Here is a 24877-nt window from a genome sequence, read left to right as displayed (position 1 = left end):
TGTATGTTTCAATGCTAAGTGCTTCCATCTGCAAGCAAGTGCACCCACCTGCCAGGCCCAAACCTTTCCTTTTTCTAGAAGTAAGGCACTCCTAATTTAGGCCCAAGGTAACCCAATGAGCAGGGTGCAGTGAATGTGAAAGGTATGACATATACTGGTGTGTTTTACATATCCTGATAGTTAAATACTGCCAATTTCGTTTTTCATTATTGCAAGGACTATCTTCTCCATAGGTCATCCATGGAGCTACCTTCTAGCCTGTAATAAGTGTAACTTCTAATTGGGAAGAGAGGGAGGTTTGGAGTTTGGGGTCTCTGAACTCACAAATTAAAAATGCATCTTTTAGTGGGGTTGGTTAATAAACTGCATGTTTGAAAATGCCACTTTTAAACCGAGGACATTTTCTTGCTTTACCATTCTGTGCATCTGTCTGCCTGTGGAATCCATGTATGGTTTAGACTGACAGTTGTGGAAGGAGACAATAGTGAGCATCTGTGTGTAGGAAGCTGGCTCTGTGTATACTATACCAAAGTGAGGTATAGTGTGTGCAGAGTACAGTGGAACCCCAAAGGTAGGCAGAGGTAAAGTTAGATAGCACCTCTTTGTGGTAGTGTCGTCGAGCAGTAAGGCTTTATCAGAGTACAGTGTTAAGCATTCGTTGTAGACACTCAGTCAGCAAATGAATTCACACATTCAAAGACTGAACTTCACACCAATTGTTTTTGTACAAAAATATTCTTGTGGTTATTTTATTTCCTTGAACCAAGCAAGCCTGGCACGGGTAAGTGATAAGTACTTTGCAGTGAATATACAGTTTGTAACACAGTTTGGATTGCAATTGTAAATGCACTTTGTTTCGACTTACAGTATTGTTTCTGCGACATGCAATGCTTTGTAAATACAGTACACATACTTTGTATAGGATTTTCAGTAAGATTACAGGCAAGTTACTTTTGAGATTACTTTTGTTACACAGTGTAGTATACCTGGATGCTACACTGGTACATTTCCTGCAAACAGGTAAGTAGAATCGTTTTTGTTAGTTAGTACAATTTTTAAGAATTTCTTCAGGTTTTCAAACTCCACACTTCTAAACTTTTTCAAGAAAAACAGTAAATGTTATCCTATGGTGGAAAATAGTGTTATCGGTTTTAGGGTAAGTATCAGGTAGTGGAAGTTCAGGATCTGGGGGTAGACCAAGGGGTCCCCCAGGGTCAGGGATGCACTCTCGTTACACCCTCAGCGGCACAAGGGCGCCCGGGTGCAGAGCGTTGAAGCCCAATGTTATCCAATGGGGGATAGGGGGCCTCCGGTTGGTGGCTGCTGATGAGCAGGGCACTTCGTTGTGGGAGCAAAGCTCCTGGACTTTAGCTCAGGGCAAATGGGAAAACAAAGCAGCACCAACGGTGCACCCTCAGCGGTACTAGGGCGGCCGGGTGCAATGTGCTGGTTCGACGTCGGGTGCCCTCTTGTTTGCAATGGGGAACCTCAGGTTTGCAAAGGTACTGCAGGCTCGGGGACAAAGGTCTTCTGGATGCGACCACCACTTCGAGAGGTAAGTTGGGATGTTGGGGGTTGGTTAGGCACCATTGGTTGGGCCACCCAAGGCCGTGGGTCGTCGGGTGCAGGGGTGCCTTTTAGGGTCGGATCTTCTTACCAGCTCCTGGTCCCGGTTGGGGGGACCTTCAGGATTTTGGCTGCAGGCGCCGGCTGGAGGTTTGAGGCAGGTCAGGGGTCACCGGGTCTTGGGTTAGGATCGCCGGGGAGACCTCCTCGTGGTGCTTGCCCACTCGAGTTTGGGCCGTGGACGGCAGGTGCAAAGTGGCGTGGTTTCGCGGTGTCCGGCTGGAGCCAGAGATTGGAGATGAACAAATCCGGTGTTCATGGGAGACACAATTTTTGTGATTGAAGGCAAGCAGGTCCTCAAGGGTTTTCGAGGTTGCTGGCCGCAGGACAAACCAGGATTTCGCAGGAGCAGGTTCAAGGTGGAGACAGGCCGGTAGGACTGGGGCCAAGTCAGTGGGCATCTTCCTTTTGTTAGCTTCGGCACGGCTGTTCGGTCCTTTTTCTTCTTTTCTTATAGTTTCTTCTGGTCTGAGGAAGTATGGTTCAGGGGTGCCCCTAATTACTAGATTTAGGGGTGTTACAGGTAGGCAAAAGGTTGGGACCAATGGGTCCCTTCCCTAGGGTCGGTACACCCCCTATTATGCCACCCTTCAGTGAGAGGGGGGCAGAAGCCTTTAATTTTTTGGCTGAGTCCCCACATCTGCAAGATGGCCGGGACTAAGAGTTGTGCTTCACCTCGCCTTCCCCAACTGAGGGGTGGAGTTGGCAGAGGTGGGCACACCACTCTTCCTCACTTGTTTTTCCCGCCGGTTCTCCCGCCCAAAGTGGGGGTCAAAACCAGTGGGGACCAGTTGCTGAAAGCAGCAAGTGGCCTGGGGATGCTCACAAAGGTGGCAAGCCTTTGAAGCTTCCCCTTCGTGGACCCTGCCCATACTGGGGGAGAAGGCTTGGCACCTCGTCCCAGGATGTGCATTGTTTCAGGCCCCCGAAAGCAGCAGGCTCTCGACCCAGGAGTACAGAAACATGTCTGGTGGTGGCAGCTGAAAGCAGCCACTCAGCCTGGACACTAGTAGTAGGTTAGTTTTCAGGGGGCATCTCCAAGATGCCCTCTGTGTGCATTTTTCATTAAATCCCACACTGGCACCAGTGTGGGTTTAATGTGCTGAGAAATGTAGTACCAAACTTCTCAATTTTCAGTGTAGCCATTATGGTGCTGTGGAGTTCGTAATGACAAACTCCTGGACCATATACTCTTAATGGCAACACTGCACTTCCCATGTCTAAGAATGGACTTAGACACTTTAGGGGTACAGGGCTCATGCACCTGTACCCTCACCACTGGTATAGTGCACCCAGCTAGAGAGGCGACTGATCTATGCCAGGTCAGTGGGTTGCAGGCATGGCACACAGGGATGTGTGCCATGTCGACTCTTCACTTTGTTCTGCACCAAGACAAGCAGCCTGCAAAGGCAGTGTGTGAGTGTGAAGGTATAGGACCTTTAAGAGTGGCACAATAAGTGCTGTAGCCCTTAGAGGCCTTCTCTGGTCACTGTGCCCTGGGTATCTGTGGTACCATTTAGCAGGGGCTGACCTGTGGCCAGAGATGCCAATTGGGTTTAGGCTTCAATGTGGTTTTAGGGAACGAATATAGGCCCTGGGTACCTGGTTAACAGGAGCCCAGGGCACACTCAGTCAAAGCACATCAGCAGTTCAGCAAAAAGTGGGGGCTACCATGCAGAAAGAGGGCACTTTCTCACACTGTGTAACGTGGCTCAGGTTCCTTTGATGGGGAAGGGGGTGGTGGTGGGGGGTCCCAGGTTCCTTGTGAGCAGCAGTGAGCCCATCCATGATGATGTTGGGATTGCCTGAGTGGGTGTGCCTGACCACACAGTCCAGGACAGCCCTGGGTAATCAGAAGTACCTGGAGCCTGAAACAGTGGCCCAGGCGTCTGCCAAGAAGAGTAGGGGCAGGGTAGGTGGGAAACCCGTTGCTGAAATTTCCACGGTCCGGGAAAAGGCTGAACCTGAGGGGGGACGCCTGGGTACCTACAGTGGAAAAAATGGCTGAACTGGGATATTTGCCTAGGGTGACTCATTGGCAGCAAAAAGAGGGTCCAACCAGGGAAGAGTTCTGTGCAGAGCACATGGCATTCCCTACTCTTGTGGGTCTTAGGCAGTAGGCTGAGGACTAAGTAGCTGGCAACGAGTCCAAATGACATTTGATTTACTGGTAGAATGGTTTACTTTATAGCGAGCCTAAGGTTGCTGAGCCAGGGGCAGCCAGTCTGATGGTGGCACTCCTGCACTTCAGAACCTTCCTACTGAGGTTGGCTCATTATGTGCCTTTGGCAGGATATTTGGGCTATGGCAAGACCGTTGAAAGGCTTGTCACCGACTTTAACAAGTCCCAAATACAAAGGCAGACAGATGCATTTTGCAGGTCTTGTCAAACTTGCCAGGCAAGTGGCAAGAGTGGGAGAAATGTAATGCTCCCATCCAAACATTTCCTGTTGTGAGCACCCCTTTCGAGCGGGTGGGCATCGACATTGTGGGGCCTCTGGACACAAAGACAGCTATAAGAAACGGGTTCATCTTGGTCTTGGTGAACCATGCCACCCGGTACCTGGAGGCTATCCCTCTCAGGACAGCGACGGCAGCTGTCATGGCCTGGGCACTGATGGGGATCTTTACCGATGTGGTTTCCCAAAGGAGGTGGTATCTGACCGGGGTATCAACTTCATGTCACTGTACATGAAGGCCATGTTGAAGGAATGTGGGGTGAACTCCAAATTAACCACTCTTTACCAACCACATAGTAGTGGGTTGGTTGAGAGATTCAACCATACCCTGAAAGGCATGATTGGGGGTCTGTCAGAACACATGAGTCGTTCAGTGGGACGTCATCTTGCCATGACTTCTCTTTGCTTACAGAGAGGTACAGCAGAAATTAATTTGTTTTAGTCCCTTTGAGCTGCTGTATGGGCACCCTGTGAGAGGACCTTTCAGTCTGGTCTAGAAGGGCTGGGAGGACGCTCCCGAGAAGCCACCCTAGGATGTATTTTGCTACATGCTGGCATTCTGAAACCAGACAGCCCGCTTCAGGAAACTCGCTCAGGCAAACCTGGAAGCAAGCCAGGAAGACATGAAATGCTGGTAAGACCTGAACGCCGCTCTGGTTGAGTTTCAGCCTGGTCAGAAGGTGTCGGGCTCTACAAGACAAGTGGTCTGGCCCATACGAGGTGAAGGAGTGGGGTCCACGTACCTGGTGGACTTGCAGACTCCTAGGAACCCCTTGAGGGTCCTGCACATGAACCCCACTTTGAGAGGTCTGAGTTAACCATCCTCTTGGTTACTGATGATGGGGTGGAAGAGAATAGTGAACCTCTCCCCGACCTTATGTCTGCCAAGGAGCAAAATGGGTCAGTGGAAGGAGTGTTCCTCTCCTCTACACTGGCCCTGGAGCAGCAGAGAAACTATCGCTAATTACTGGGGCAGTTTGCCACTCTTTTCTTAGTCACCCCAGGAGTCACCAATTGGTGCACTCTGATATTGACACTGCGGACAGTCTACCTGTGAAGCACAAGATTTACAGGTTGACAGACAGAGTGAAGGCTAGCATCAAGGAGGAGGTGTCCAAGATGTTAGCTCTAGGGGTGATTGAGTCCTCCAGCAGTCCTTGGTCCAGCCCAGTCGTCTTGGTTCCCAAATCTGCTGCACCCCATGCCACCCCAGAGCTGCTGTTCTGTGTGGACTACTGTGGGCGCAATGCTGTCACTAAGACTTATGCACACCCCATCCCCCAAGCTGATGAGCTCATTGATAAGCTGGGAGTTGCCAAGTCCCTCAGTAAGTTTGACCTAACGTCTGGGTACTGGCAGATTGCCTTGACCGAAAGGGCACAGGAGAGATCAGTGTTCTCAACCCCAGAAGGGCATTATAAGTTCCGGGTCATGCCTTTTGGGTTTAAGAACGCCTATGCTAGCTTTCAGAGGTTGATCAATCAGGTCCTGGCTGGGCTTGAGAACTTCAGTGCCGTCTACCTGGATGACATTGCTGTTTTCAGCTCCAGTTGGGAGGACCACTAGCACCACCTCTGGCAAGTGTTGAAGGCTCTGCAAAAGGCAGGCCTCACTATCAATGTCAGTAAGGGCAGGGGTCTGTGGTGTTCTTGAGGCACCAGGTAGGAAGCGGCCAGGTGGGGCCCCTACAACCCAAGATTGACACCATTCTGGCATGGGCACCACCCCTCTCCCTATCCCCCCTCCCCCCCACCCTCCCAAGACCCAGACAGAGGTGAGCGCCTTCTTAGGTCTCACCGGGTCCTACTGCAGATTTGTCAAGGGGTATGGCAATATTGTTCCCCCCTTCACTGAGCTGACTTCGAGGAAGCAGCCATAACAGGTGATATGGATTGAGGCATGCCAGACTGCTTTTGATGCCCTGAAGGAGGTCATGTGCACGGTGTCCTTGCTCAAGACTCCGGACTTCACCAAAGAGTTTGTGGTGCAGATTGATGCTTCAAAGAAAGCATGGTGGGGGAGCCGTGATTTCATAGCTGGACAACGAGGGCCTAGATTAGCCCATAGCTTTCATTAGTAGGAGGTTAATTCCCCAGGAATAGAGGTGGAGTGCAACTGAAAGGGAAGCTTTTGCTGTGGTCGGGGAACTGAAGAAGCTAAGACACTCTTTGCTTTGGACTCACTGCCGTGTTCAGACCACAGGCCCCTCAGATGGTTAATGCAGCTGAGGGGTAAGAACCCAATACTGTTGAGGTGGTCCATCACCTTACAGGGAATGGACTTTATGGTGGAACACCACCCTGGCACAGAACACCTCAATGCGGATGGTCTGTCCAGGTTCTTCCACCTTAATGAAGAGAACTTCCATGAGGTTGGGTAGTTCTCTCCACTTTCAGCTGGGGGTGGATACATGTTAGACCTGGAATCATTGGCTTGTTTTTCCCCTGTCTTTTTTTGCTTCTGACCTCCTGTTTTTGACTGTGTGCTGCATTTAGTTTTTGCTGGTTTTAGAACTCGGGGCACTTTACTACTGCTGATCAGTGCTAAAGTGCAAGTGCTCCCTGTGTAAATTGTCATTGGTTATCCATGATTGGCATATGTGATTTACAGTTAAGACTCTAGTAAATTGCAATGTGTGAGCCCAGGGCCTGTAATTCAAATGCTACTAGTGTACTAGTGGGTCTGCAGCACTGATTGTGCCACCCACGAGTAGCCCTGAAACCATGTCTCAGACATGCCACTGCAGTGTCTGTGTGGACAGTTTTAAGCTACCATGTCAATCTGGCAAGTGTACCCACTTGCCAGGCCCAAACCTTCCCTTTTTAGGTCTCGCATAGGCAGCAGCGCTGCCTCTACGAGGCATCAAGTAATCAGTATTACTAGTCAAACTCCACCCATGGAGTTTCTCTTTGTTTTGTTGCTTGCCATTTGTGAAATCTGCCATTGCTGTTGTTATCTTGCTAATTGTTGGCTGGATGGTCCATACGTCACTTCAGTTTTCTTCCGTTTCTGGAGGAAGCAGCATCGACCAACTACAGTTAACCTACGCTGCAAGGTATCTTTTAGTGTAGAGACTACTTTATTACTTTTTTACATGGCGCCTGGTTTGTGCATATGTTTAATATGCACGCGCCACTTTTCGCGGTGTTGCACCCCCCACCACCCGCCTCTTGCTCCTTGTTTGTCAAGCCAGGCGTTGCCCAGAAACCGGGATTCCCTTCAGCTGCATCACCACTGGAGAGAGGGTCCACCCAGCAGGATGTCAGCGTCGAGCCGAGAGGTGCGCTCGAAACCAAAAGGGCTGCCCCGCTCCTTCTCCGTATTAGTGCTTGAAAGATTATCTAAAGCAACCAATGCATACCGATTTCATAGGGAAAGGCGAGTCTCCCTAGTTAAAATCTTCTGTTCTGGTCCACAGTGAGTCCGAGGCTGGTGGCAGTCTTTCTTTTTTTGTCCCTGACTACAGGTTTGCGGCACAAGCGATAGTCCTATTTTATGTTCTATGATAACTGTCACTCGATCTGGCATTCTGATTAGTGGTCCTTCTTTTATATCAAGGGCACTTGTTTTTGCATTTCAAACAGTAGTCCCTTTCCTATTTCCTCTGCGCCAGCTCTTGAGCTAGTGGATGTTGTGAAAGCTGGCTTCCTCCGTGAAGGCAGCTGGCTTGATTTGGGAGGTCGGAGTCTGGAAAGGAGGAAGACGCACAGCTGACATCGAGGGGTACTTACCTCCCTCGCCGGTGGAGACTTAGTCCATGCTCCCTGGTTCATCATGCATGACGCTTTTGATCCGGTCCCATCTTAGAGAAACTGCAGATAGAAAGTATGGCAGCCTAGGGTAAGTCAAACGGAGTCCATTGTAAAGGGTTAAGTAGAACTTGTGGAGTAGGCTGTAGGGGGTAGTGTTGGAAGGTAAGAACAGAGAGTAAAGTTTATTTAGAACTTTTAGAAAATCATGGGGTCAAGGAGCATAGGAGTTTATGTTAGTAAAGGACTGCCCCAGGTAAGTGAGAATAGAGGAGACCAAGCTCAAAGTGACCACCATGTTACCACGCACACGGTTTCCTCCCCTGGACTTTTGCCTGACACCACAAGCACTAGTTGTACTGAAACATATTGTACGTATTTAAAATCATTTTCTGTACACATTTGCATTCAATTGAGTGTCACTGTAGCAAGAGAAACGGTTCATAGCAAAATATGAGAGACAGGAGATAGGCTGCGGTTCCAAACAACTGGCACCTGAGACTTCGTTATAGAATATACAAGCTATGACAAAACCAATCGGACTGGCTTTAATGCACTGACGTATTCAAAAAACATTTCTGCATACCTGTATGTCAAAACACGTGAATCTGCTTGAAAAGCAATTCTATAACCAGTAACATGATATAGATTGAGCTTTGCCTCTTATAGTAATTCACAGGTTAGAGGGAGCTTTCTTTGTCTCAAAGACACCAAAGAACAATTTCTGCTACAGGTTGGCACCACAGATAATTCGATTTCATGGCCTCCACGCTTATGGACAGTCTCGCATCCAGCAAGCAATCTGGGCAACATGGAAAGTGTCTTCCCTTCTATCCCAGTCCCAACACATGCAATGGTAAAATGAACCCATTTCCAACACTCAATAATACTCAAAGTCCTAACTTCTCCAAGCAGGTAATTCATTCCAGATGTTGCTTGATCATTACAATATGAGCTACACATGAGAAAACTCATTGTCATTCTGCAACATACACACAAGTAGTCAGCAAGTGAGTCTCTGAACTGGAAATAATGCCTTAAAATTGCATTATTGACACACAGCATTCTAGCACTCAACCATACAGTACATGGAAATGCTAGGCTCTCAATATGTTCCATCAATCCATAGATCGCTCTCTGGTCAACTAATGTGCAAACCATCTGCCAACCATAGTTCATAAGACAGTGCATAGGAGCAGATCACGTAGAGTACAAGGAAAAAGGCTCTTGGATGCCCTTCCATAGTGTGGGGATTTAATCAAACAACCATTTGCAATGCAATAGGTCTCGCATTTGTAAGAGTTTGAGCTATTGGCATTGTAAATGACAATGCCTTTTATTTATGTGTTTTGAAAACCTGCAAGCGGTGCGTAAACCCGCACTTTGTACTTATATTCTTTGCTTATGAGAAGCAATGCTGGCAGTAACTGCGCCTCTTTTACAGCCAGCCTTGCTTCTCGTAAGCAACGACTATAAGTACAAAGTGCGTGTTTACGCATCTCTTGCAGGTTTTCAAAACACATAAATAAAAGGTATTGTCATTTACAATGCCAGTAGCTCAAACTCTCGCAAATGCGAGACCTATTGCATTGCAAATGCTTGTTCTACATGTAAGGCACACCTAAGGCAGGTTCAAGGTAGACCCATTGGCAGGGTGCAGTGTATGTGAAAGGTAGGACATGTACTAGTGTATTTTACATGTCCTGATAGTGAAATACTGCCAATTTCATTGTTCACTATTCAAGGACTATCTCTCCCATAGGTTATCATTGGAGCTGCCTTGTAGACTCTTACAAGTGATTGCGTGTATGAAAATGCCACTTTTAAATAGTGGGCATTTTCTTGCTTTACCATTCTTTGCCTCTGCCTCCCTGTGGAATCCACATCTGGTTTAGACTGACAGCGTGGCTGTTTGTGCATTTACTCTAGACAGTCACACAAAGGGAGCTGAGGTGTGTCCTGCATATCCTGATGGCCCAGCACCAGGCCGATGGGTCTTCCTGAGACAGAGTAGTGCGAAGGGTCGTCACTGACACCTACTACTGTAACTGTGACACCATAACTTCAGAACACTTCTGGACGAATAGGAGATTCTGCTTAGAAGAAGAGCTGGAGAAGCTGTAGGAGGGGAACTGCCACTCAGCTTGTTGCTGTGTTGTGCTGCTGGCCTACTGCTTGCTGCTTCTGTCTTGGGCAGTGAAAGGACTGGGCTTTGCTTTCTACATCCTGCTTGCCAAGGTTCTCACAGAACTTGTATGTGCCTGCCTCCGGTAAAGAAGTCTCAGGGGCAGCAAAGACTTCATCTGCAATATCTGAACTCCTCTGCTGGGAGTTCTGACCTGCCAAGTGGTGCCACTTCCAGTTCTGGGCCTGTGGATGTGGATGTTGCTGCAAAGAAACCCAAAAATCCATGCATCGACCTCCAACGCCTCTTTTTCCCGACGATGCACCACAGTGTGGCTGAAAAAATCAATGCATCGCCGCGGTGCGGCCAAATAACTGACACAGCGCCTGCCATGCAGCTGAAAGATCACTGTAGCCCGAATCCTGAGCACATGTCTCCGATGTCCAAGGCACCCGCGCCAACCCAGACGCAGGCCCTGCTGTGTGCTTAAAGAAATCGCACATCACCTGTTTGTTTCACTACTGGAAAATCGATGCAGTGCCTGTTTCGCTACTGCCACATCGACCCAGCGCGTCTGGATTTTCAACGCATCACACCTCTACGCCAAGATCTTCATCTATTTAGCCCAGCAGTAAGGAACCGAGGAAGAGTGTCTGAAAATAGATGCATCACCTTCCCTGGCAGTAAGGCATCGACGCATCACATCCCCTGGGAATAAGGAATAGACACATTACTTTGTTTTCTGACGCCTCGTCTCCCCTGCGCCTGTTTTTATCTTGGATTTAGACGCATGCTAGGTACTCTACGATTAAAGTGACGCATCCATAGTCTCCTATAGAATTAACTAATTTGAACCTTTTAAAAGTGACATCTTTACTTTTGTATGCTGGATTTTTTCCTTTTGGTCTTGTTTTATTCAGATAAATATTGGTTATTTTTTTTAAACGGTGTGGTGTCCTTTTGTAGTGGTTTCACTGGGTTACTGTATGTGCATGTACAAATGTTTTACACATGGCCTCTGAGATAAGCCTGACTGCTCGTGCAAAGCCAACATGGGGGTGATCAGGGGTTATCTTAGCTGTGTAAGCTCTTTCCTCGGACTAGAATAAGGGTCCCTACTTGGACAGGGTGCAAACCACTGCCAACTAGAGATCCCCATTTCTAACAACAGGCATAACTCACAAGAGCCAGCTGGCTTTCTTTTGTATCTTTTTCCCAAAGATCAATATGTTTGTTTTGCCAAAGTTCACTGCCAGTTGGCTTTCTTTACAATATTTGTCCAAAATAATTAGGGGTTTCTCATGGCCTTTTCCTGATAAGTTGTGGAAGACCACGTCGTCAGCACATTGTAATGCAGTGGTGGGCCGGAGGCTGATGCTTGGTGGTGCTTAGGTCTGAAATGAGGGGTTTAAGAAGCATTGGAGCAAGCACGCACATTTTCTTGAGTCCCCTTTGTTTAGGCACTTATGTCAAAAGTACCTGATTTGTGACTAGCTTAATTTGAGCCTGTATCGGTGTACAAGAGTTGCTTGTACAGGGTGAATGGAATAAACTTGGCGTTCGCTCCTGCCGCAAAGCCATCATAGCAGCCATGAATCCAGAGAACCCGATACTTAATATCCAGTTCACCAAGTTCATTACAAGAGTGGTAAAAACTTTAACCCAGTCGGAGTGCCAGTAACCATATCCTTGTTTTTTACTGCACTGTGTCGTTTCTTATTCATAAATGACAATCAGTCGCCATTCTTTTTCTGACCGAACCTGTTAGTTGCACTGTGTGGTTTGCTGGCTGTTCATCTCATCGCAATGCCCTGAAACACTAGAGACCACATCTTTTGTTATAAATACCAAAAGAGGGAGTGGAGAGGGGGTGTCCTAAAGAACACGTATCCATATCATTTGTTATGCAGAGATCATCACCCGTCTTTATAAAGCCTTAATGTGAGTGGATTGGACCGTTAGACTTTACAGGACTTGTGCGATGTCCGTCTTTTTTACTGTGTTTTAATGGAATCGCTCCCATTTTAGTAATGAAGCTTCTGCACCCCTTGGCACACACCTTTTTATAGATAACGCGCGCCGTTATAATGAACATTTTAATTTGGGATCTTTGGCCTTGTGCAATATTGCAACATCAAATATTTTAACTTTGTATCGTTCTTTTTTTTGTATACCCTTTTTTTAATAGTGTTTTTCTATTGCAAAGATTTTAATTAATCAAACAAAGTTTCTTCGCTCAAAAAAAATAAAAGTAAGAGTTGTAAGTCACACAGAAAGCAAAGCTGGCTTGTATGTTCCAAGAGCCAGTTTTTGCCACAGTATATTCCAGTTGGAGTGACTGAATGCCTTTGTGAAATCTATGAAACAGGTGTACATAAGTTGTTTTTATATATGAATTCCTCAATTATCCTCAAAAGGGCTACCAGATTATCTGTTGTGCTAGACATGTCTTTAAAACCCATTTTCGCAGCCTAATCCTCCGGGTCCATCAGCAGTAACTAGCAAAATACTTCAAGTCCATGTCCAACAATGCTATTAGATGATTGCTATCGGGGCTTAAATATGAGCATTTCTTATAAATAGGATACAGCACTGACCATCGCCAGGACTCTGGTACACTTTCGGAGGCTAGATAAAAATTGAACAAGGTATGAAAGCACCCTGTCTAGCATTCACGGTCTTTGTTATAGATGACAGCTGGTAATACATTCGGGACAGGCGACCCATCTCCCCTGCATTTTCTAACTTGTTAAATAATTTCTTTTTCATTGTATTCTAGGGGGGGCAAAGTAGTGAGAGTGACTTGGCAGGGTTGAGCACTTATATGGTTCATCCAACTCATTTCAGCGATGTTACTGCCTATTACCAAACAGGGTCCTCTTTTAAAGCAGTTGATAAATTACCAAAAGTCCTTATGATTTTTTAAGTCTCGCCTGACCCAGCGCTTGCGCTGTCTGGTGAGGCTTTAAGTAAGGGCTTCAAAAAATGCTACCGCCGGCCACAGCTTGCAGTGCATGTGCGCGGGCTTCAGCAGAGGCGCCATATGGCGTGATTACTGCTGCGCACGCACCACACGCGCACGCGCACATGCACTGCAAGCTGTGGCCAGCAGTAGCATTTTTCCCCGCGATCACTTTCACTTTCCGTACTCACTTTTGAGACGTATTCTGACTCCACGTTATCCACAGTACTCTGTGAGCTAATTTAAAAAAATCTTTAAGTCTCACATTGATCCTGGACATCAGCGTTCGTCCTGTCGTTACTTCAGCAACAAGTGACTTCCGCCTCCCCAGCTCAGGAGCAGTGACCTAAGTCTTTCCACTCTAAGGCCTCTTTGTTGATGGCGGGTGGAAGTGAAGTCATTGCCATTGGCACGTGCCGCACAAACTCACGTGGGGTCCGCAAATGGGAAGAGGTGACGTTCATGAGGTCAAACCCACCCATGCGCATGCGCCTCTGACTTCACCCCAACAATTAGAATTAGGGAAATATTGTACTATCTCAGCGCCCTGGCTTTCTGCTATCGACAGCTTATCTAAGAGCATGCAATAATATAATTGCAGTGTCAAAGTTCACAATATATTTTTTTCTGTGGTACCCACATCCTTTAGTTCGCAATAAAAATTGTTTAAAATATTTTTAGAGCCAGCGTTCTCTGTACATTTGACAAGTAACGTCTGTGTCCATTAAATTATAGCATTTCAGTGTCTTTTTTGATAATTTGAAACTGTGGGAACCTAAAGTAATTTTTGTATCCAAGGTTTTCTTACCCAAAATAACCGCTTTCAGTTTTATGTCAATACTTTTTAAATATTGTTTGTCCATCTTGTCTGTATTTGTTCTATTTTTATTTTCCATAATTGATTTCCGTGTTGTAAAAGATTGTCACTACTTACATAATTCCACTTTATTTAACCAGTAAACGTATTCGCACACTTACGATGCCTGTTTTGAGCGCTAGGATCATCTATATATAGCCCAATGCAACACTCACCTGAAAATATTACCGCAAACGTCCATGCAGTCGCAGAAATAAAACAAGCATTGGCATAGCCAATAGGTCTTGCATTTGGGACCTTATAAGTGTTTAGCCATGCAACAGTTGGTATTCTGCTGCATATTGAAATACTTATACGGTCCAAAAAGCAAAACCTATTGGCTATGCCAATGCTTGTACTACTATAGGACTGTAGGAGCTGTGCCCAATCCTAGGCACTTTTGTTCTCCCACAAGACTGTTTTGTAAGAATTTCTTAATTTGTTTACCCTACTTATATTGGCGCTGATTGATCGTGTATGTGTTTAGTTTTCTTAATTTTATTGCTCAGGGTATGGCACTGCATTTTTAAGGCATTCGAATACCATTTGCATTGAGATGGGCTGTAAACGGAAGATGCAGAAACAGTCAAATCACTTTATTCAATCCCAATGCTTATTTGGTAAGATCATGAAAGTACAAATATACAAAATAAAAAACATCCATCATTATACAAGAGAAACTGTTACAAACATCGGTAAAAATCAGAATAAGAACATACCATTCATTCGTGAGTATTGTGCAATCGCCTGGTCTTTCAAGAAAGGGATAAAAAGGACGCCACAGAATAAGAGACAAGGTGATCAGGCAGTAATTGAAAAAAGAACATTCCTGGGCGACATTTTGTAAAATTATATTTGCACATGATTGGTAGTATGAATCTTTTACAGAGTTCAACGTAAAATTTGCAAAAATAGAAAATGTGCAAATTTGATTGAGTGGACACACCATCACATGGGCAGGACGGAAGTTCGTGTATGAAGAAAATTCCTGATGGATGAGGCAAAATACAGGGGATAAAATTCAGACGAAACCTAAATAAAATAAATCTGTGGCATGGATGTGTCACAGTGAGTAAGTATGGAGCTGTCCCTTCCTGGTCAATCAGTACCTCTAAATAGGATTTTACTGATGATTTTAAGCGGTTAATTTTAAATCTCTCGGTTGCCCTTTGTTTGAGGAATCTAGTTTTAATCTCCTTTTTAAATATGATAGAGCAATTGGTTGGTGAGACGAATAAATGCTCTAGGTCAAGAGAGATAAGACTATTTTTGATATTTGTAATCCATGGGATCCTATGGACATGTTCTAGGGAGAGACAGTCTTCTATTAGCCTTTGAGTGAGGTTGACAGATTCTCTTCTCTGAATAGAATGCCATAATATGAATGGAACAATGGTTCTGTTGGGTGAAAAAGAAACCTTTTTGTACACATTGCACAAATCATGCGTTATTCAAAAATTATTTCAATGAGTCATAGGCAACACACACAACGAAGCAAATTATAACAGCTTATAGGGAGGCCTACTATATTTTTTTCAAAAAGGTATCCTCAATGGTCTGGAGAGCTGAGGAATTAGAGTATCCCCAGATGCCTGCCCCATAAATTACGACCGAGCCAGATTTGGCCCTAGAGACTTTAACCATACTAAGCGGTTTTGCTCCTAGCTTTTTTGTAGTGGAGGGTAATAATACTTTTTTCTAGCATAAGACCCCTTGTGGTAATCATAGTTGATTAATTTAATTGTCTGTCGAAGGTGACCCCTAGGTAAGAAAAGGTGTCTGTTTGGGCTACTTTCCGGCCTGCTATATAAAGATTTGGAAACTTCTTACCTTTGCGGCCAGTGACTAAAATAAAGGACTTTGCCTCGTTGGTTTGTAGGTCCAGATTACGCATGTAATTCACATAAACCTCTAATAATTTCTGTAGAGCTAGACCAGTACAGGCAATTAGCACTGCATCAACTGCATAAAGGAGAATTGGGGTGCGCACTTTGTTAATCTTAGGGACATCTGGAGTTGAGTGTGAAAGGGTGCTTCCACCCCATTGGTGTAGATTGAAAAAAGAAATGGGGCAAGTACGCAGCCCTGTCGGACGCCCCTGTAGATTGGGGACCACCTGGTGCACTCTCCCTGCTTCCCATAACGGACAGTGGCTGAAGCCGAAGAATACAGCTGCCTGATAAAAATGATTATTGCCTTGTCAATGCCCCTTTCTTTCATTATCCTCCATAGATGATGATGGGCAACACAGTCAAATGCTGTGAATAAGTCCATAAAAGCCCAGTATAACTTGCCTTGCATGGCTCGATTATAATTGGCAATTAGCAGGCATTGGTCCTGGGTGCCTTTTCCCTTTTTAAAACCATATTGCACCGGTGTCTGGACGTTATTGAGGTTGGAGCATTCCTCTAAGCTGTTCAATAGGACCCGGCCCATGAGTTTAGCGGTGCTGTCCAGGACTGAAATCAGTCGGTAGTTTTTGGCTTTGGATTTGTCTCCTTTCTTGTGGATAGGAATTGAAATAGATTTCGACCATGAATCTGGTGGTCCCACAGTGGTTTTTGGCCTTGGATTTGTCTCCTTTCTTGTGGATAGGAATTGAAATAGATTTCGACCATGAATCTGGTGGTCCTGTGGAAATTTAGCTTGCAAACTGAACATTATCTGCGCCATCTTGCCTCTCCCCAGCGCCACGCACAGCGAATGCACGGCCGCCATTTTAGGCACCCCACTCTCTCCCCGCTCATTCTCGATCACCAGCGCTTCCCCCTGGCGCTGTCAACATCCCCCCCCCCCCGCGCGCCGGCCACCCCCGCTCTCTCATACACGGGCCATAAACCCTCTCCTTCAGCGCGACCCTGCTACGGAACCACATCCGACCGACATCCCATACATGGTCATGCAGCACCTTTGATAACCCCCTTCCTCTGCGCCCCATTGTCCGAACTGGTCCCAGGCCATCACCTAGCCCTGCGGATGCAGTTTATTGCCCCTACTGTAAGGGAAACACCCCACATCAAAGGGATTACAGTGGATCAAAGCCCCTACCCCCTGAGACCCGGCCGGTCGCACACACCCCCGGGAATTGGCGGAATTCCCTGCTGCGCGATAGCCATCTCCCACTGCGGGTAGGGTGGGAACCTCTACTGTAACTATGTGTGGGATCGGATCTGAGCCGGGGCTTCAGGGGATGTTCTTTCATGCATCAAGAGAATCTCAAGAATGTACTATGTGTAATAAAGCAATAAACCGGTGTATAAGAGACCAGGTCTCAGAGATGCGGTTAGAGCACCTCGTGACGATACCTTGCTGTCTGATCTGATGTGTTCTGCTCCGACGGAATAAAACTTTGTTTCCTGCCTTCCAGTCTCCGGCGCCTGCCTCTTTCATTGGTAAATTATCGAGTGGTATGAGAGGCGATTACCGCCGGGCAAATACTTGAAAGGTTATCGACTGAAACTGCCGCTACCATTTAACAGTCCCACAATGGCGACTACGTTAAAAACATTTGTCAGCATCGGTCTCAATAGATCTGGCTGATCAGAGAAGAAATCTATTGGGGTACCATCCGGCCGTGGGCTCTGTTGCTGGAGCACTGCATAAGGGCTTCTCTGATCTCTAAGTGGTTAAAAATGAGGGAGGGTTTAGTGGGGGGTGTGATAGATGCCCGCTGTGTGATCTCTCCCTCACCTTTTGAGTTGAATTTTGATGAGAAGTGTGCGGCCCAAGATTCCTCGTCCACATGGCAATCTAAACTCGGGCCAGTAGATGGTTTGAGAAAGGGAGCGTTAATAACCCTCCCAAAATCCCTGGCGTTATTTGCGATGGCAGCTTGGAGCAGTTGATCCCATGCTTCTTCTGATCTTCCTAGCCTCCTTGTCCTGGTAGCGGAGAAGCTTAACTAGATCCCTATCTCTAGGGGTGGTTATAAGTCCCTGCTGTAAGTTTGATAGGGACTTAGTGCAGGCTTGGTCGAAACAATATTGGGGCTGACGATTTGAGTTGGCTGTGGGATTTTTTCTAGTTAAGAGGTTTTTAATCTCAAGTAAAAGCTGTTTAAAGGAAGTGATTACCTGGGTTGGATGAAATTCTGGTTCTAGACCGGTCATAATGTAATTTTGCCTATTTGCGACCACGACAGGGAGAATACTGGCTTTGTCTATTGTAGCCCATTTGAGGATAATCCCATTGTTCCCTGCTATCATGGGTTTGACATGCGTTGTCTGCTTTAAGTGGATTCCTTCCCATTATATCTTAGCAGTAATAGCGCCGTGATCGGTATAATTGAAAGACTTTATTTGAACATTACAAGTGAGTTTTTTAAGAGGGTCCGAAACCATCAAATAATCAATGGTTGAACCCTGGGTGGATGTGCCAAATGTATTTTGTAGCGTGCCTGAACTAGGATCAATAGGATCCGGATTAATAAGTCGTTAATAGCAAGGAATATGTTCAGTGCATCTCTATAAGAGCTGTGTATAAAATGGGGTATAGTCTCACCAGCCTCATCTGTTAAGCCACATACTGCTTTATTTAAAAAGCAACAACTGTGCACATTAAAGTCGCCTGCACATAGAATGATCGGGTCTGTTTAAAAATATTAAACAGTGTGTTGATTTTCCCTTCCAACAGGTCAACAACCTTCTTCAGGTCGACTGTGAAATTATTGTTCTAAAAATTAATGATAAGGACTGTGTTATCGTCTGGGCCTTTTAGATGTAAATTATGATAATAAGGGGAGTCATTATGGGATGACGAGACTTCCAACCTTAAGGTGTTTTTCAGCAAAGTCAGAATCCCATCCCTAGCATGGCCGGATTTTGAAAAGAAGGCAGGAATATAGAAAGAGTGGTAGCCATCTATATAAATGGATCTGGTTTCCTATGTTTCTTGCAAACATAGCAGGTCGTAAGTGGTGACAATATTTAACCATTCAGGGTCGGAAAGTTTGGAACTCAATCGGGCTATTTTTCAAATAATTAACTTGGCCTGGTCAATCTGATCACATGTTGCCATAAGTTGCATGGAATTTTCTGACCCTGATAAGTTGCAGCTTAATATAGGAGTGGGGGTCCTCCTGTTCTTCCTCTGTCAATCGCAGCCTTCTAAGTCTGTTAGTGCAGTAAATCTATTGTGAATAGGGAGGGGGATGAAAAGTTGTCTCAGAGAAGGGAACTGGGGCACGAGGTGAGGCAGACCCACAGGTTCTTGCCCCCAAAGACTGCCCCCAGCCGGTTTATAAAAAAAGCCCAGCAGTAACATGAACATTTAGGAGTTAAATGATGGCCCTGTAGGTAACCGATTAAGCAACTGCTGAACCAGGTGGTGCGAGTTATAATGTACCACCACACAGTCCCCCCGGATAGATTTCTTGGAGTCCCCCACTCAGCCCACCCTTCTTGCCATTCAAATTCGAGGAAGTATCTCCCCCGCCCCCCTCCACATGTTTACTAATCCAATGGGATGCTTTTGACATGAGGTGGTCCATTGTTTCCTTTCGGGTTCTAGGTAGCTCGGGACATTTGTAAAAATGATCACATAGGGGCAGGCTGCTGGTGGAAGGGCCATGCTTGTATGGCAGACTGTTTGGCCCCCTCTTTCCTGTGCACACTCTCTATCGGATCTCGTTGATGGCAATGGAAGGCCCTTAGATGTCCCTGAAGTCTGTGAGGTGTTGGAATTAGCGGGGGCACGATGAAGGGGCAGATGATTGGTTTGCTGGATTGGGGATTGAGAACAGCTTATAGGGCCCCCCAGTGCCATGCCTCCTGAGTGGTAGCCTACTGTCCCTACACCGTTTCCAAATCTCGTTGAGCTCAGGTTGACCTTGTCATTATTGGGAGGGGGGGAGGGGACACAGGGATGGAGCTGTTAGATCATTGTGAGTAGATGGCTCGGCTTCCCACGCCGTTGAATTGGAGTATGCTGAACCTTCCCCTATTGAACAAAGTGTTGCAATGTTGGCCAGAATTCTGGTTAGTCTGTCTAGGAGTGGTTGTAATAAAATAGTGATTGACTGTTCGATTTTTAAAATCAGAGCGTCCGAAAAAAGTAGAGAATCAGAAGGAGGCCGAGAAGTCACAATGGGCCTTGGTGAACAGAAGTTGACTTAGTTGTTTCTCTACCCCCACCCCCCTTTTTTTAGGTCTCGCTGAGTCAGCGCGCATGCGTTGCTCGGAGAGACTTTAGTAGGTGAGTTTTCAAAGTGCTGCTGGCTGGAGACAAGCTTGCAATCATGCGAGTGTGCATGTGCAAACCGCCAGCCTTCAGCGCCATCTGTCTTTCCTCTTGCTTGCTCCCTGCCTCCGCCCCTCCCCCCGCCTTTGCGCTTACAAGCGTTCGGGATTCTCCCAGTGGGTGCATCTCCGTCAGGCAATATCACGCCTACCTTAAATGTATCTTCCATCGCTGCCTCAACGTGCTTTCTCTTTCCACAAACTCGATGTTTGTGTTCCTTTATGTTGAGATGCTTTTAGTATTACTGTTTTGTGACTTAAGGAACATTAAGGAAATGTTACCGTGAAACTGGACAACGTTCACAGTGTTCATTTCTGATCGCAGCGGCTGCTTCATGTCCGTTGCACCATTCTGGGAGTCCTTTCGTTGGCGCTTTCATGAGGACATGATGAGGAAGCTGGAAACATTTGGCACATTCTCTTTAAAAGCACAGCATGTTGGCGACTGCTTAGTCGATTAGACCTATGTTGTGCTTTAGATCTCAAAGCGCTATGGTGGGTGCAGCAGTTATAACTCATGAAATATGGGGTGCAACTCACAAGGAGGGGGCAGGTTTGAGTGCACATTGGTTGCAATCGAACTCTTAAGGTGATGGGCTGTGTGTATCCATTATCAGCACTCAGTCTTCGCTAAGTGATCTTGTTTTGTTTTTGTTGTTGTGTCAATGCTTTGCTGCGCCCGTTTGACTTACAACGGGCTTTCTCTTTCTCCAAACTCGATGTTTGTGTTCCTTTATTTTGAGATGCTTTTAGTATTACTGTCACACACACAACCACAAAAACACACACAACAAACACACAACCACACACACACAACCACACACACACAACCACTCAACCACACACACACACACACACACACAACCACAACCACACACAACCACAACCACACACACACACGCACACAACCACACACACAACCACACACACAAAGGGAGGAGACAATTGCAGCAGGACCTTCGGCTCGATCAGGACAGCAGAACCACCAGAAAAGGAACCCCTCGGCACGACCTGGGCCGCAAGAAGTTGTCACTGGAGACATCGTGTTCCTATGAACAATAGTGTCATCAATGATCTAATCCAAAATGTAAACTGTGACAAATAACATCCCTATATATTGCAGTGCCACAAAAACAGCAACAAGCATTGGCATAGCCAATAGGTCTCGCCTTTGGGACCTTATAAGTGTTTTGCCATGCAACAGTTGTTATTGCACCAAGGATATTGTGCTGCATAACTAAATACTTATAAGGTCCCAAATGCGAGACCTACTGGCTATGTTAATGCTGGTTTCTTCTAGGTGGGTGGTTCTGAGGGTACTAGGGGTGAAAGTACTGTACTTACCCAGCAAGGAATCAGGCATTTGGAGCGAGTGATAGCTGGCTTTGGAGTTGGGTTTGGGGGCTCAAATGCAGGCATGAATAGAGGCTCTCTAGATAGGGGCTCACTTGATGGGCCAAGTGCCCCCGAGTCCCCCATGGAGTGCCTACACTCAGCGATTTATCCAGTGCATCAGAAGCCCTTAGGAGGGAGGAGTTTATAGTGTTAGTGGGCTCACCTCCATTCGTTGCTGAAGTGGACTTCTGTTTCCCCATCTGCTGGCGGAGTTCTGGGCTGCCTGGGCAACAGGAATCAAACACGTAAGAGGTGGGGCCCAGCCCAGCCTCCTCTGGGCTCCGACGGGTCTGCCCTTGGCCCGGGCGCATCCCGCACCACGGGTCAGTGTCACGCTTTTGAGCACGGTAGGCGTGTGCATGGGCTGACAGTAGTTGGAGTCCCCAGTGGATCCTCTGTGATTCAGGCACGGTTTACCCCACAGCAATAGTGATCCTTTGGCAGAGGCATTTTGCAAGCCCAAGAGATAGGACTTAAGCTCTTCGTTACAAAGCCCCAGGTGGAAAGAGGATATTTGATCTGTCAAACTGCAGCATTTGAAGACATTTTCCAGTTGTTATAATTTGACAATTAGTGACAGTTCTGTTTTATTCTTTTCCAGTGATGCTGGTGTAGTTGAGAGCCTAGTCCAGTAACAGGTGGTGCTGACTTTTTGTTGTTTCTTTACTCCCACCTTTATGGAACAGGGAACGTGAGACAAAAGTGTACTCTAACACTGTATGGCTCTAATTAGCTCTATGAGCATGAACATTGGTTTGACCGAAGCGTTGTTTCGTTTTCAGATTTATTCCCAGTGTAATAGAAAAGTAAAAATGATCTATGAACCGCATTACACCAAGATATCAGGGTAAAAGGTGTGGTCTTTAAGCAGTACTTTCTTGGGCAGTGCGTTTTTAAGGCCTGGCTTGACAGTGCAGCTGTCACCAGACAATTATTTGAGCATGACTAGAGAGGGGCTTTGGCTCCGCCCACATGTTGGGAGTCAGGAGCACATTTTGATTGGGCAGACGTTGTGTGCTTCCACAAAAAAAGTGCTTGCCCTCCACAGAGCTGTGATCTCTTGATTTATTTATCCAACTTTCAGGGGCACACACATGCCATTGTAATGCTATTAAAGTGTTTTACATAACTAAATAATTTATGGTGTTTTTCTCTGTCAGCAGCACAAATGGGAGGAGGGCAGTTATTAACCTACATGCATGTTTAGGTCTGGCTTGACAGTGCAACTGTCATCCGACCCTTTAGTGTACACCATTATTCTACAGTTCTTTGCTTCCACACAAATGCATATCCATTCCCATGATATTTATTTGCAATGGCTCACATTACCATATAATGCAATATTCATTTAGAGCCATTTCTAATGGCATTGCCAATGCTTGTTGTGTATTGTAACGGATTTTCTGCAGTAGCAGTGAAACAGATTTTTCGACAGTGAGAAATGCCATACTCAGTATTACATGTATTTATTATTACCAAGAAGTGAAGAGATTACATACACTTGTCTGATTCTGAAACACAAGTCTGAATTCACAGGTTGTATATTTGCCCTTACCTCTCTCTCTCTTTCTCTCCCTCCTTTCAACGTATTTCTTGAGAAAGATCTAATTTTCTTCGAATGGGTTTCTAGGTTTTCGAAAAACCTCGAGAGCAAACGCTCTGTTTCTATAAACAGTTAAAAGCGTGGGCTGACCTCGGAAGCTTTCAGGAAAATCTCCATTCATCATAGAATTGTCATAATATGATCCCAAACTTGCACTCCGTGTTGACAAATTTATGGGCAGTGTACGTAAGGACTCGGGTCTCAGCACTTAACTTATGGCCTGTCCATATCCTATGGGAATGTGCACAGTCCGGGATTTGGCTGTATACGGACAGAAGCTAAAAACATTATACGGCTCTCTCCTCAACTTCCTGTAAGACAAGCTTTGCTCCTAGAGAAGAGATTTTGACACCTTTGGAGATTGCAGCCCTGGAGTGTGAGGAAAAGTGCAACTATGTTTAGCTGCAACACGAGTCAAAGATACAACCCTTTACTTGTGCGGAACGAAAATAAAAAAATAAAACCTGGCTTCATTTTCCATAGGAAATATTGGTTTTCCAGATGACATCGCAAACATATGGTCTGAATGAGTCGCTTAAAAACGTAAAGAGGACACAGCTGTATTGTGAAGCTTTGGCACATTTTTACAGAGACCTTGAAAGTGACAATACGGGTCTTAGTTTTTGAAACTCCACAGGTTTTTTTTACTTTTAGAAGTGACACTGCAACTTCACTATTATCACTTGAGACCCAAGTAATGCTGCCTGCATAGTTTAGTCTTTAAAAACGAAGCGCTATATTGTCAATGTCATAAGATGGATTTTTGTCATTCTTTATGAGAATGAAGAAAACTGCATTGAGATTTGCCTCGACAGCGATGTTGGAGCACCGCACATTTTTGGGTCATGATCTGCCTCGACAGCGATGTTGGAGCACCGCACATTTTTGGGTCATGATCTGCCTCGACAGCGATGTTGCAGCACCGCACATTTTTGGGACATGATCTGCCTCGACAGCGATGTTGGAGCACCGCACATTTTTGGGCCATGGTCTGCCTCGACAGCGATGTTGGAGCACCGCACATTTTTGGGTCATGATCTGCCTCAACAGCGATGTTGGAGCACCGCACATTTTTGGGTCATGATCTGCCTCGAACAACGATGTTGGAGCACCGCACATTTTTGGGTCATGAGCTGCCTCGACAGCGATGTTGGAGCACCGCACATTTTTGGGTCATGAGCTGCCTCGACAGCGATGTGGGAGCACCGCACATTTTTGGGTCATGATCTGCCTCAACAGCGATGTTGCAGCACCGCACATTTTTGGGACATGATCTGCCTCGACAGCGATGTTGCAGCACCGCACATTTTTGGGACATTATCTGCCTCGACAGTGATGTTGCAGCACTGCACATTTTTGGGTCATGATCTGTCTCGACAGCGATGTTGGAGCACCCCACATTTTTGGGTCATTGATTTTTTAATGTCAGATCTCTCATATGAGGTTCTTTCAAGTGCACACGGACTCTAGCATCTTTTGTCGTCTGGGGTTGGGCCCCGTTACCCAAAAGTGAAAGAAGCAAATTAGTTTCTTAACCTCTCAAGGGCCTCATTATAGTAAGGAGGCGTCTAATCAAACCAAAGGCAGGAAGAACTTCAAGCAGAGACAAGCTTGCATTTCCTCTTATGTTATTTTAACAGGGAGAGATTTTACTTGGGTTTCTTCGTTCAGTGCAGCAGGGCCTGTGTCTGATCTTCCCTAGGAGCAGCAATAGTTATGGTACATGAATGTGCCAGAGAACATTGGACGGATCTGGTCATTACCCCGTCCTTACGCCACAGGTCATGGCAATTCTAAAGACATCATTTACACACACCAAAGCCTGATGGCTCGTCTCTGGCCACACGATAGACGATTACCGATTTT

At 46.1% G+C, this 24877-nt stretch overlaps 1 protein-coding gene across 7 annotated transcripts in view; it reads right to left on the bottom strand.

Moving 5' to 3' along the window:
* PMS1 (PMS1 homolog 1, mismatch repair system component) overlaps nucleotides 1-24877 on the bottom strand; it is a 903709-nt gene that overhangs the window by 673255 nt on the left and 205577 nt on the right. The window lies entirely within an intron of this gene.

Source organism: Triturus cristatus, chromosome 3_2 (genome assembly GCF_964204655.1).
Source record: "Triturus cristatus chromosome 3_2, aTriCri1.1, whole genome shotgun sequence".
Lineage (NCBI taxonomy): Eukaryota > Metazoa > Chordata > Amphibia > Caudata > Salamandridae > Triturus > Triturus cristatus.
The sequence above is the reverse complement of the archived record's forward strand: the minus strand, read 5'-3'. Positions and strand labels throughout refer to the sequence as shown.